The sequence below is a fragment of the Eleutherodactylus coqui genome, unplaced genomic scaffold, assembly GCF_035609145.1.
Source record: "Eleutherodactylus coqui strain aEleCoq1 unplaced genomic scaffold, aEleCoq1.hap1 HAP1_SCAFFOLD_643, whole genome shotgun sequence".
Lineage (NCBI taxonomy): Eukaryota > Metazoa > Chordata > Amphibia > Anura > Eleutherodactylidae > Eleutherodactylus > Eleutherodactylus coqui.
In genome coordinates this window covers 37,230-45,799 of record NW_027102046.1, presented here as the reverse complement: position 1 = coordinate 45,799, position 8,570 = coordinate 37,230, and the positions used below count along the sequence as shown (strand labels likewise).

The 8,570-nt window shown below is 56.7% G+C and overlaps 41 pseudogenes; all 41 read left to right on the top strand.

Annotated features, from left to right (window-relative positions):
- Positions 1 to 78: 78 nt before the first annotated feature.
- Positions 79 to 197, top strand: LOC136595411 (5S ribosomal RNA; annotated as a pseudogene).
- An 80-nt stretch (positions 198 to 277) lies between these two features.
- LOC136595409 (5S ribosomal RNA) lies at positions 278 to 396 on the top strand (annotated as a pseudogene).
- Positions 397 to 475: 79 nt separating this feature from the next.
- On the top strand, positions 476 to 594 carry LOC136595408 (5S ribosomal RNA; annotated as a pseudogene).
- A 79-nt stretch (positions 595 to 673) lies between these two features.
- LOC136595335 (5S ribosomal RNA) lies at positions 674 to 792 on the top strand (annotated as a pseudogene).
- Positions 793 to 872: 80 nt separating this feature from the next.
- LOC136595314 (5S ribosomal RNA) lies at positions 873 to 991 on the top strand (annotated as a pseudogene).
- Positions 992 to 1,070: 79 nt separating this feature from the next.
- On the top strand, positions 1,071 to 1,189 carry LOC136595407 (5S ribosomal RNA; annotated as a pseudogene).
- A 278-nt stretch (positions 1,190 to 1,467) lies between these two features.
- LOC136595406 (5S ribosomal RNA) lies at positions 1,468 to 1,586 on the top strand (annotated as a pseudogene).
- Positions 1,587 to 1,666: 80 nt separating this feature from the next.
- LOC136595404 (5S ribosomal RNA) lies at positions 1,667 to 1,785 on the top strand (annotated as a pseudogene).
- An 80-nt stretch (positions 1,786 to 1,865) lies between these two features.
- Positions 1,866 to 1,984, top strand: LOC136595403 (5S ribosomal RNA; annotated as a pseudogene).
- Positions 1,985 to 2,064: 80 nt separating this feature from the next.
- LOC136595402 (5S ribosomal RNA) lies at positions 2,065 to 2,183 on the top strand (annotated as a pseudogene).
- Positions 2,184 to 2,263: 80 nt separating this feature from the next.
- LOC136595401 (5S ribosomal RNA) lies at positions 2,264 to 2,382 on the top strand (annotated as a pseudogene).
- Positions 2,383 to 2,462: 80 nt separating this feature from the next.
- LOC136595400 (5S ribosomal RNA) lies at positions 2,463 to 2,581 on the top strand (annotated as a pseudogene).
- Positions 2,582 to 2,661: 80 nt separating this feature from the next.
- LOC136595399 (5S ribosomal RNA) lies at positions 2,662 to 2,780 on the top strand (annotated as a pseudogene).
- An 80-nt stretch (positions 2,781 to 2,860) lies between these two features.
- LOC136595397 (5S ribosomal RNA) lies at positions 2,861 to 2,979 on the top strand (annotated as a pseudogene).
- An 80-nt stretch (positions 2,980 to 3,059) lies between these two features.
- On the top strand, positions 3,060 to 3,178 carry LOC136595359 (5S ribosomal RNA; annotated as a pseudogene).
- Positions 3,179 to 3,258: 80 nt separating this feature from the next.
- Positions 3,259 to 3,377, top strand: LOC136595334 (5S ribosomal RNA; annotated as a pseudogene).
- Positions 3,378 to 3,457: 80 nt separating this feature from the next.
- LOC136595288 (5S ribosomal RNA) lies at positions 3,458 to 3,576 on the top strand (annotated as a pseudogene).
- An 80-nt stretch (positions 3,577 to 3,656) lies between these two features.
- LOC136595287 (5S ribosomal RNA) lies at positions 3,657 to 3,775 on the top strand (annotated as a pseudogene).
- An 80-nt stretch (positions 3,776 to 3,855) lies between these two features.
- Positions 3,856 to 3,974, top strand: LOC136595358 (5S ribosomal RNA; annotated as a pseudogene).
- Positions 3,975 to 4,054: 80 nt separating this feature from the next.
- LOC136595333 (5S ribosomal RNA) lies at positions 4,055 to 4,173 on the top strand (annotated as a pseudogene).
- An 80-nt stretch (positions 4,174 to 4,253) lies between these two features.
- On the top strand, positions 4,254 to 4,372 carry LOC136595286 (5S ribosomal RNA; annotated as a pseudogene).
- An 80-nt stretch (positions 4,373 to 4,452) lies between these two features.
- On the top strand, positions 4,453 to 4,571 carry LOC136595285 (5S ribosomal RNA; annotated as a pseudogene).
- Positions 4,572 to 4,651: 80 nt separating this feature from the next.
- On the top strand, positions 4,652 to 4,770 carry LOC136595283 (5S ribosomal RNA; annotated as a pseudogene).
- An 80-nt stretch (positions 4,771 to 4,850) lies between these two features.
- Positions 4,851 to 4,969, top strand: LOC136595332 (5S ribosomal RNA; annotated as a pseudogene).
- Positions 4,970 to 5,049: 80 nt separating this feature from the next.
- On the top strand, positions 5,050 to 5,168 carry LOC136595384 (5S ribosomal RNA; annotated as a pseudogene).
- An 80-nt stretch (positions 5,169 to 5,248) lies between these two features.
- LOC136595282 (5S ribosomal RNA) lies at positions 5,249 to 5,367 on the top strand (annotated as a pseudogene).
- Positions 5,368 to 5,447: 80 nt separating this feature from the next.
- Positions 5,448 to 5,566, top strand: LOC136595281 (5S ribosomal RNA; annotated as a pseudogene).
- Positions 5,567 to 5,646: 80 nt separating this feature from the next.
- Positions 5,647 to 5,765, top strand: LOC136595357 (5S ribosomal RNA; annotated as a pseudogene).
- An 80-nt stretch (positions 5,766 to 5,845) lies between these two features.
- On the top strand, positions 5,846 to 5,964 carry LOC136595280 (5S ribosomal RNA; annotated as a pseudogene).
- An 80-nt stretch (positions 5,965 to 6,044) lies between these two features.
- Positions 6,045 to 6,163, top strand: LOC136595230 (5S ribosomal RNA; annotated as a pseudogene).
- An 80-nt stretch (positions 6,164 to 6,243) lies between these two features.
- LOC136595278 (5S ribosomal RNA) lies at positions 6,244 to 6,362 on the top strand (annotated as a pseudogene).
- An 80-nt stretch (positions 6,363 to 6,442) lies between these two features.
- LOC136595301 (5S ribosomal RNA) lies at positions 6,443 to 6,561 on the top strand (annotated as a pseudogene).
- Positions 6,562 to 6,641: 80 nt separating this feature from the next.
- Positions 6,642 to 6,760, top strand: LOC136595376 (5S ribosomal RNA; annotated as a pseudogene).
- Positions 6,761 to 6,840: 80 nt separating this feature from the next.
- On the top strand, positions 6,841 to 6,959 carry LOC136595300 (5S ribosomal RNA; annotated as a pseudogene).
- Positions 6,960 to 7,039: 80 nt separating this feature from the next.
- On the top strand, positions 7,040 to 7,158 carry LOC136595356 (5S ribosomal RNA; annotated as a pseudogene).
- A 279-nt stretch (positions 7,159 to 7,437) lies between these two features.
- LOC136595277 (5S ribosomal RNA) lies at positions 7,438 to 7,556 on the top strand (annotated as a pseudogene).
- An 80-nt stretch (positions 7,557 to 7,636) lies between these two features.
- LOC136595388 (5S ribosomal RNA) lies at positions 7,637 to 7,755 on the top strand (annotated as a pseudogene).
- Positions 7,756 to 7,835: 80 nt separating this feature from the next.
- LOC136595276 (5S ribosomal RNA) lies at positions 7,836 to 7,954 on the top strand (annotated as a pseudogene).
- An 80-nt stretch (positions 7,955 to 8,034) lies between these two features.
- LOC136595331 (5S ribosomal RNA) lies at positions 8,035 to 8,153 on the top strand (annotated as a pseudogene).
- Positions 8,154 to 8,233: 80 nt separating this feature from the next.
- LOC136595348 (5S ribosomal RNA) lies at positions 8,234 to 8,352 on the top strand (annotated as a pseudogene).
- An 80-nt stretch (positions 8,353 to 8,432) lies between these two features.
- LOC136595275 (5S ribosomal RNA) lies at positions 8,433 to 8,551 on the top strand (annotated as a pseudogene).
- Positions 8,552 to 8,570: the final 19 nt, after the last annotated feature.

Here is an 8,570-nt window from a genome sequence, read left to right as displayed (position 1 = left end):
TAAGGCCGTGAGTAGGTTTCTTTCCTTTTCGGAGGTGCGTTCGCACTGCAGAAAGCCCATAGGAAAGGAGGAGGAGCTGTCAACGGGCATTCTAAGCTGAATGTGCCTGCTCTCGTCAGATCGCGGCCGCCAGCCAGCTTGAGGCCTGGCAAGTACCAGTATGGGTGACCGGCTGGGAATCCCAGGTCCCGTTGACTTTTAAGGCCGTGAGTAGGTTGCTTTCCTTTTCGGAGGTGCGTTCGCACTGCAGAAAGCCCATAGGAAAGGAGGAGGAGCTGTCAACGGGCATTCTAAGCTGAATGTGCCTGCTCTCGTCAGATCGCGGCCGCCAGCCAGCTTGAGGCCTGGCAAGTACCAGTATGGGTGACCGGCTGGGAATCCCAGGTCCCGTTGACTTTTAGGCCGTGAGTAGGTTGCTTTCCTTTTCGGAGGTGCGTTCGCACTGCAGAAAGCCCATAGGAAAGGAGGAGGAGCTGTCAACGGGCATTCTAAGCTGAATGTGCCTGCTCTCGTCAGATCGCGGCCGCCAGCCAGCTTGAGGCCTGGCAAGTACCAGTATGGGTGACCGGCTGGGAATCCCAGGTCCCGTTGACTTTAAGGCCGTGAGTAGGTTTCTTTCCTTTTCGGAGGTGCGTTCGCACTGCAGAAAGCCCATAGGAAAGGAGGAGGAGCTGTCAACGGGAATTCTAAGCTGAATGTGCCTGCTCTCGTCAGATCGCGGCCGCCAGCCAGCTTGAGGCCTGGCAAGTACCAGTATGGGTGACCGGCTGGGAATCCCAGGTCCCGTTGACTTTTAAGGCCGTGAGTAGGTTTCTTTCCGTTTCGGAGGTGCGTTCGCACTGCAGAAAGCCCATAGGAAAGGAGGAGGAGCTGTCAACGGGCATTCTAAGCTGAATGTGCCTGCTCTCGTCAGATCGCGGCCGCCAGCCAGCTTGAGGCCTGGCAAGTACCAGTATGGGTGACCGGCTGGGAATCCCAGGTCCCGTAGACTTTTAAGGCCGTGAGTAGGTTTCTTTCCTTTCGGAGGTGCGTTCGCACTGCAGAAAGCCCATAGGAAAGGAGGAGGAGCTGTCAACGGGCATTCTAAGCTGAATGTGCCTGCTCTCGTCAGATCGCGGCCGCCAGCCAGCTTGAGGCCTGGCAAGTACCAGTATGGGTGACCGGCTGGGAATCCCAGGTCCCGTTGACTTTTAAGGCCGTGAGTAGGTTTCTTTCCTTTTCGGAGGTGCGTTCGCACTGCAGAAAGCCCATAGGAAAGGAGGAGGAGCTGTCAACGGGCATTCTAAGCTGAATGTGCCTGCTCTCGTCAGATCGCGGCCGCCAGCCAGCTTGAGGCCTGGCAAGTACAGTATGGGTGACCGGCTGGGAATCCCAGGTCCCGTTGACTTTTAAGCCGTGAGTAGGTTTCTTTCCTTTTCGGAGGTGCGGTTCGCACTGCAGAAAGCCCATAGGAAAGGAGGAGGAGCTGTCAACGGGCATTCTAAGCTGAATGTGCCTGCTCTCGTCAGATCGCGGCCGCCAGCCAGCTTGAGGCCTGGCAAGTACCAGTATGGGTGACCGGCTGGGAATCCCAGGTCCCGTTGACTTTTAAGGCCGTGAGTAGGTTTCTTTCCTTTTCGGAGGTGCGTTCGCACTGCAGAAAGCCCATAGGAAAGGAGGAGGAGCTGTCAACGGGCATTCTAAGCTGAATGTGCCTGCTCTCGTCAGATCGCGGCCGCCAGCCAGCTTGAGGCCTGGCAAGTACCAGTATGGGTGACCGGCTGGGAATCCCAGGTCCCGTTGACTTTTAAGGCCGTGAGTAGGTTTCTTTCCTTTTCGGAGGTGCGTTCGCATTGCAGAAAGCCCATAGGAAAGGAGGAGGAGCTGTCAACGGGCATTCTAAGCTGAATGTGCCTGCTCTCGTCAGATCGCGGCCGCCAGCCAGCTTGAGGCCTGGCAAGTACCAGTATGGGTGACCGGCTGGGAATCCCAGGTCCCGTTGACTTTTAAGGCCGTGAGTAGGTTGCTTTCCTTTTCGGAGGTGCGTTCGCACTGCAGAAAGCCCATAGGAAAGGAGGAGGAGCTGTCAACGGGCATTCTAAGCTGAATGTGCCTGCTCTCGTCAGATCGCGGCCGCCAGCCAGCTTGAGGCCTGGCAAGTACCAGTATGGGTGACCGGCTGGGAATCCCAGGTCCCGTTGACTTTTAAGGCCGTGAGTAGGTTTCTTTCCTTTTCGGAGGTGCGTTCGCACTGCAGAAAGCCCATAGGAAAGGAGGAGGAGCTGTCAACGGGCATTCTAAGCTGAATGTGCCTGCTCTCGTCAGATCGCGGCCGCCAGCCAGCTTGAGGCCTGGCAAGTACCAGTATGGGTGACCGGCTGGGAATCCCAGGTCCCGTTGACTTTTAAGGCCGTGAGTAGGTTTCTTTCCTTTTCGGAGGTGCGTTCGCACTGCAGAAAGCCCATAGGAAAGGAGGAGGAGCTGTCAACGGGCATTCTAAGCTGAATGTGCCTGCTCTCGTCAGATCGCGGCCGCCAGCCAGCTTGAGGCCTGGCAAGTACCAGTATGGGTGACCGGCTGGGAATCCCAGGTCCCGTTGACTTTTAAGGCCGTGAGTAGGTTTCTTTCCTTTTCGGAGGTGCGTTCGCACTGCAGAAAGCCCATAGGAAAGGAGGAGGAGCTGTCAACGGGCATTCTAAGCTGAATGTGCCTGCTCTCGTCAGATCGCGGCCGCCAGCCAGCTTGAGGCCTGGCAAGTACCAGTATGGGTGACCGGCTGGGAATCCCAGGTCCCGTTGACTTTTAAGGCCGTGAGTAGGTTTCTTTCCTTTTCGGAGGTGCGTTCGCACTGCAGAAAGCCCATAGGAAAGGAGGAGGAGCTGTCAACGGGCATTCTAAGCTGAATGTGCCTGCTCTCGTCAGATCGCGGCCGCCAGCCAGCTTGAGGCCTGGCAAGTACCAGTATGGGTGACCGGCTGGGAATCCCAGGTCCCGTTGACTTTTAAGGCCGTGAGTAGGTTTCTTTCCTTTTCGGAGGTGCGTTCGCACTGCAGAAAGCCCATAGGAAAGGAGGAGGAGCTGTCAACGGGCATTCTAAGCTGAATGTGCCTGCTCTTGTCAGATCGCGGCCGCCAGCCAGCTTGAGGCCTGGCAAGTACCAGTATGGGTGACCGGCTGGGAATCCCAGGTCCCGTTGACTTTTAAGGCCGTGAGTAGGTTTCTTTCCTTTTCGGAGGTGCGTTCGCACTGCAGAAAGCCCATAGGAAAGGAGGAGGAGCTGTCAACGGGAATTCTAAGCTGAATGTGCCTGCTCTCGTCAGATCGCGGCCGCCAGCCAGCTTGAGGCCTGGCAAGTACCAGTATGGGTGACCGGCTGGGAATCCCAGGTCCCGTTGACTTTTAAGGCCGTGAGTAGGTTTCTTTCCTTTTCGGAGGTGCGTTCGCACTGCAGAAAGCCCATAGGAAAGGAGGAGGAGCTGTCAACGGGCATTCTAAGCTGAATGTGCCTGCTCTCGTCAGATCGCGGCCGCCAGCCAGCTTGAGGCCTGGCAAGTACCAGTATGGGTGACCGGCTGGGAATCCCAGGTCCCGTTGACTTTTAAGGCCGTGAGTAGGTTTCTTTCCTTTTCGGAGGTGCGTTCGCACTGCAGAAAGCCCATAGGAAAGGAGGAGGAGCTGTCAACGGGCATTCTAAGCTGAATGTGCCTGCTCTCGTCAGATCGCGGCCGCCAGCCAGCTTGAGGCCTGGCAAGTACCAGTATGGGTGACCGGCTGGGAATCCCAGGTCCCGTTGACTTTTAAGGCCGTGAGTAGGTTTCTTTCCTTTTCGGAGGTGCGTTCGCACTGCAGAAAGCCCATAGGAAAGGAGGAGGAGCTGTCAACGGGCATTCTAAGCTGAATGTGCCTGCTCTTGTCAGATCGCGGCCGCCAGCCAGCTTGAGGCCTGGCAAGTACCAGTATGGGTGACCGGCTGGGAATCCCAGGTCCCGTTGACTTTTAAGGCCGTGAGTAGGTTTCTTTCCTTTTCGGAGGTGCGTTCGCACTGCAGAAAGCCCATAGGAAAGGAGGAGGAGCTGTCAACGGGAATTCTAAGCTGAATGTGCCTGCTCTCGTCAGATCGCGGCCGCCAGCCAGCTTGAGGCCTGGCAAGTACCAGTATGGGTGACCGGCTGGGAATCCCAGGTCCCGTTGACTTTTAAGGCCGTGAGTAGGTTTCTTTCCTTTTCGGAGGTGCGTTCGCACTGCAGAAAGCCCATAGGAAAGGAGGAGGAGCTGTCAACGGGCATTCTAAGCTGAATGTGCCTGCTCTCGTCAGATCGCGGCCGCCAGCCAGCTTGAGGCCTGGCAAGTACCAGTATGGGTGACCGGCTGGGAATCCCAGGTCCCGTTGACTTTTAAGGCCGTGAGTAGGTTTCTTTCCTTTTCGGAGGTGCGTTCGCACTGCAGAAAGCCCATAGGAAAGGAGGAGGAGCTGTCAACGGGCATTCTAAGCTGAATGTGCCTGCTCTCGTCAGATCGCGGCCGCCAGCCAGCTTGAGGCCTGGCAAGTACCAGTATGGGTGACCGGCTGGGAATCCCAGGTCCCGTTGACTTTTAAGGCCGTGAGTAGGTTGCTTTCCTTTTCGGAGGTGCGTTCGCACTGCAGAAAGCCCATAGGAAAGGAGGAGGAGCTGTCAACGGGCATTCTAAGCTGAATGTGCCTGCTCTCGTCAGATCGCGGCCGCCAGCCAGCTTGAGGCCTGGCAAGTACCAGTATGGGTGACCGGCTGGGAATCCCAGGTCCCGTTGACTTTTAAGGCCGTGAGTAGGTTTCTTTCCTTTTCGGAGGTGCGTTCGCACTGCAGAAAGCCCATAGGAAAGGAGGAGGAGCTGTCAACGGGAATTCTAAGCTGAATGTGCCTGCTCTCGTCAGATCGCGGCCGCCAGCCAGCTTGAGGCCTGGCAAGTACCAGTATGGGTGACCGGCTGGGAATCCCAGGTCCCGTTGACTTTTAAGGCCGTGAGTAGGTTTCTTTCCTTTTCGGAGGTGCGTTCGCACTGCAGAAAGCCCATAGGAAAGGAGGAGGAGCTGTCAACGGGCATTCTAAGCTGAATGTGCCTGCTCTCGTCAGATCGCGGCCGCCAGCCAGCTTGAGGCCTGGCAAGTACCAGTATGGGTGACCGGCTGGGAATCCCATGTCCCGTTGACTTTTAAGGCCGTGAGTAGGTTTCTTTCCTTTTCGGAGGTGCGTTCGCACTGCAGAAAGCCCATAGGAAAGGAGGAGGAGCTGTCAACGGGCATTCTAAGCTGAATGTGCCTGCTCTCGTCAGATCGCGGCCGCCAGCCAGCTTGAGGCCTGGCAAGTACCAGTATGGGTGACCGGCTGGGAATCCCAGGTCCCGTTGACTTTTAAGGCCGTGAGTAGGTTGCTTTCCTTTTCGGAGGTGCGTTCGCACTGCAGAAAGCCCATAGGAAAGGAGGAGGAGCTGTCAACGGGCATTCTAAGCTGAATGTGCCTGCTCTCGTCAGATCGCGGCCGCCAGCCAGCTTGAGGCCTGGCAAGTACCAGTATGGGTGACCGGCTGGGAATCCCAGGTCCCGTTGACTTTTAAGGCCGTGAGTAGGTTTCTTTCCTTTTCGGAGGTGCGTTCGCACTGCAGAAAGCCCATAGGAAAGGAGGAGGAGCTGTCAACGGGCATTCTAAGCTGAATGTGCCTGCTCTTGTCAGATCGCGGCCGCCAGCCAGCTTGAGGCCTGGCAAGTACCAGTATGGGTGACCGGCTGGGAATCCCAGGTCCCGTTGACTTTTAAGGCCGTGAGTAGGTTTCTTTCCTTTTCGGAGGTGCGTTCGCACTGCAGAAAGCCCATAGGAAAGGAGGAGGAGCTGTCAACGGGCATTCTAAGCTGAATGTGCCTGCTCTCGTCAGATCGCGGCCGCCAGCCAGCTTGAGGCCTGGCAAGTACCAGTATGGGTGACCGGCTGGGAATCCCAGGTCCCGTTGACTTTTAAGGCCGTGAGTAGGTTTCTTTCCTTTTCGGAGGTGCGTTCGCACTGCAGAAAGCCCATAGGAAAGGAGGAGGAGCTGTCAACGGGCATTCTAAGCTGAATGTGCCTGCTCTCGTCAGATCGCGGCCGTCAGCCAGCTTGAGGCCTGGCAAGTACCAGTATGGGTGACCGGCTGGGAATCCCAGGTCCCGTTGACTTTTAAGGCCGTGAGTAGGTTTCTTTCCTTTTCGGAGGTGCGTTCGCACTGCAGAAAGCCCATAGGAAAGGAGGAGGAGCTGTCAACGGGCATTCTAAGCTGAATGTGCCTGCTCTCGTCAGATCGCGGCCGCCAGCCAGCTTGAGGCCTGGCAAGTACCAGTATGGGTGACCGGCTGGGAATCCCAGGTCCCGTTGACTTTTAAGGCCGTGAGTAGGTTGCTTTCCTTTTCGGAGGTGCGTTCGCACTGCAGAAAGCCCATAGGAAAGGAGGAGGAGCTGTCAACGGGCATTCTAAGCTGAATGTGCCTGCTCTCGTCAGATCGCGGCTGCCAGCCAGCTTGAGGCCTGGCAAGTACCAGTATGGGTGACCGGCTGGGAATCCCAGGTCCCGTTGACTTTTAAGGCCGTGAGTAGGTTTCTTTCCTTTTCGGAGGTGCGTTCGCACTGCAGAAAGCCCATAGGAAAGGAGGAGGAGCTGTCAACAGGCATTCTAAGCTGAATGTGCCTGCTCTCGTCAGATCGCGGCCGCCAGCCAGCTTGAGGCCTGGCAAGTACCAGTATGGGTGACCGGCTGGGAATCCCAGGTCCCGTTGACTTTTAAGGCCGTGAGTAGGTTTCTTTCCGTTTCGGAGGTGCGTTCGCACTGCAGAAAGCCCATAGGAAAGGAGGAGGAGCTGTCAACGGGCATTCTAAGCTGAATGTGCCTGCTCTCGTCAGATCGCGGCTGCCAGCCAGCTTGAGGCCTGGCAAGTACCAGTATGGGTGACCGGCTGGGAATCCCAGGTCCCGTTGACTTTTAAGGCCGTGAGTAGGTTTCTTTCCGTTTCGGAGGTGCGTTCGCACTGCAGAAAGCCCATAGGAAAGGAGGAGGAGCTGTCAACGGGCATTCTAAGCTGAATGTGCCTGCTCTTGTCAGATCGCGGCCGCCAGCCAGCTTGAGGCCTGGCAAGTACCAGTATGGGTGACCGGCTGGGAATCCCAGGTCCCGTTGACTTTTAAGGCCGTGAGTATGTTGCTTTCCTTTTCGGAGGTGCGTTCGCACTGCAGAAAGCCCATAGGAAAGGAGGAGGAGCTGTCAACAGGCATTCTAAGCTGAATGTGCCTGCTCTTGTCAGATCGCGGCCGCCAGCCAGCTTGAGGCCTGGCAAGTACTAGTATGGGTGACCGGCTGGGAATCCCAGGTCCCGTTGACTTTTAAGGCCGTGAGTAGGTTTCTTTCCTTTTCGGAGGTGCGTTCGCACTGCAGAAAGCCCATAGGAAAGGAGGAGGAGCTGTCAACGGGCATTCTAAGCTGAATGTGCCTGCTCTCGTCAGATCGCGGCCGCCAGCCAGCTTGAGGCCTGGCAAGTACCAGTATGGGTGACCGGCTGGGAATCCCAGGTCCCGTTGACTTTTAAGGCCGTGAGTAGGTTGCTTTCCTTTTCGGAGGTGCGTTCGCACTGCAGAAAGCCCATAGGAAAGGAGGAGGAGCTGTCAACGGGCATTCTAAGCTGAATGTGCCTGCTCTCGTCAGATCGCTGCCGCCAGCCAGCTTGAGGCCTGGCAAATACCAGTATGGGTGACCGGCTGGGAATCCCAGGTCCCGTTGACTTTTAAGGCCGTGAGTAGGTTTCTTTCCTTTTCGGAGGTGCGTTCGCACTGCAGAAAGCCCATAGGAAAGGAGGAGGAGCTGTCAACGGGCATTCTAAGCTGAATGTGCCTGCTCTCGTCAGATCGCGGCCGCCAGCCAGCTTGAGGCCTGGCAAGTACCAGTATGGGTGACCGGCTGGGAATCCCAGGTCCCGTTGACTTTTAAGGCCGTGAGTAGGTTTCTTTCCTTTTCGGAGGTGCGTTCGCACTGCAGAAAGCCCATAGGAAAGGAGGAGGAGCTGTCAACGGGAATTCTAAGCTGAATGTGCCTGCTCTCGTCAGATCGCGGCCGCCAGCCAGCTTGAGGCCTGGCAAGTACCAGTATGGGTGACCGGCTGGGAATCCCAGGTCCCGTTGACTTTTAAGGCCGTGAGTAGGTTTCTTTTCTTTTCGGAGGTGCGTTCGCACTGCAGAAAGCCCATAGGAAAGGAGGAGGAGCTGTCAACGGGCATTCTAAGCTGAATGTGCCTGCTCTCGTCAGATTGCGGCCGCCAGCCAGCTTGAGGCCTGGCAAGTACCAGTATGGGTGACCGGCTGGGAATCCCAGGTCCCGTTGACTTTTAAGGCCGTGAGTAGGTTTCTTTCCTTTTCGGAGGTGCGTTCGCACTGCAGAAAGCCCATAGGAAAGGAGGCGGAGCTGTCAACGGGCATTCTAAGCTGAATGTGCCTGCTCTCGTCAGATCGCGGCCGCCAGCCAGCTTGAGGCCTGGCAAGTACCAGTATGGGTGACCGGCTGGGAATCCCAGGTCCCGTTGACTTTTAAGGCCGTGAGTAGGT